Genomic DNA, 1,631 nt, shown 5'->3' with positions numbered 1-1,631 from the left:
AACCTCTGTGATGTCATAGCCCAATCTGTGATCTCACACAGCCCACTCTGTGCAGTCACACATTCCCTTGCTGACATCCCAGCTGCTCTGTGCCTCTATGACACAGCCACAGAGGAGCTGCTGTGACACAGTGCCCTCGGGGACATCCCACAGCCCCTCCTGCCAGTGCTGAGCCCCTGTGAGCTCTGTCTGTGCCCTGCTGGTGTCCCTGAGGGGCCCTGGCAGTGCCCCAGCCCTGCTGGGCTGTGCACAGGAGCTGCTCCTGGCCAGAGCTGTCTCTCTGCAGCGCTGCCCTTGCCAGGAGCTGCCCCTGGGCCAGGAGCCCAGCCCAGCTCAGCAGCACAGACACGGCACAGGGACTTTAATGACCCTCTGGGGCTTTGGTGCTCTTTGCATCAGACTCAGTCCCTCAGAGTGTACTCAAAGAACTTCTCAAGAACTCAAAGTCAGGTAGAAACAGTGAAGTATCTTGTACTTTAAAGAGATACCTGTGAGGGATATGACTAAGAAAATGTCCCCAGGTTCCAGGTAGAGCAGGACCCTGGGAGCACTGATGACAGGCAGGGACAAGCAAGGCAAAGGTGTCTCTGGTGCTGAGCACACCTGGATGTGTTTCAAGAATGCAAAGGGCCAAGGCCTGAGCCCCAGCCCCTGGCCAGGCAGACCCTGTCCCTCCCTCCTTGCTCAGGGCTCTTCCCGGGATGGGCACTGGCATGTGGGGATGTGCAATGGCAAGGGCAGGAGCATGGGGCGGCCCCTGCCAGGCTGCTGAGCAGGGACAAGGAGGCAATGAGGCCCCAGCCCTGCAAGGGTCACTTGTCTCCTGCTCCTGCCTCAGGCCCAGGCCCAGCAGCCATGGCCAAAGTGCTGCCCAAGGTGGCTCTGGCAGGGCTGTCTTGCAGCTGCTGCCCATCCCTGTGCCCTGTGCAGCCCAGGCTGTCCCACGGTGTCCCTGCCCTGCGCCTCTGTCCCTGCAGGCTGTCGGCATCCCCCGGCTGCCCCACCTGGCTGGGCCCTTCCTTTGCTGACAGCTCTGCCTCCTGCCTGCCTCTGCCTGCCCACACAAAGCCTTGGGCTGCTCCAGGATCCTTCTGGGGGACGTGCTGCACCTCAGCCCTGCCCTGGCAGGGAAATTCTTTTCTCCTGGTGCCAGTCTGGGCCACCCCAGCTGCCATTGGTGCCATTGTTTTCTTCTCATGCTTATATCCTCTCTGAAGAAAAGCTCCAGAATCTCTTAAAGCACCCTTCCATCCTTCCCAGGCTTCTCCTGTTCTAACCTTAGTCTCCAACCCACTGAGCCCAGAGCCTTCAGCCTCTACCAGCTGGTTATGTAATGAGGCCTCCAAACCCCATCTTGGGAGATTTTTGAGTCCTCTCCAATGTCTGTGAAAATGGAAAAACATTGGTCAAATAGTTTTTCTCCTAAATCTTGCAATGACAAAACAAGGGTCAATATCTCTAAACTGAATGAGGGTGGATTTACATTTGTTAGAAGGAGGAAATATTTTACAATGATAAGAGTGGCACAAAACTGTATCTGTTTTTCCAGAGAAGTGGATTCCCCATCCCAGGAATTGTCCAAGGTCAGGAGCTTTCTGCAACGTGACCCAGATAAACCCTCTCATCCCCAA

This window comes from Zonotrichia leucophrys, unplaced genomic scaffold (assembly GCF_028769735.1).
Source record: "Zonotrichia leucophrys gambelii isolate GWCS_2022_RI unplaced genomic scaffold, RI_Zleu_2.0 Scaffold_212_86002, whole genome shotgun sequence".
In the NCBI taxonomy this organism is placed as follows: Eukaryota; Metazoa; Chordata; class Aves; order Passeriformes; family Passerellidae; genus Zonotrichia; species Zonotrichia leucophrys.
Note: the sequence above shows the minus strand (reverse complement) of the source record.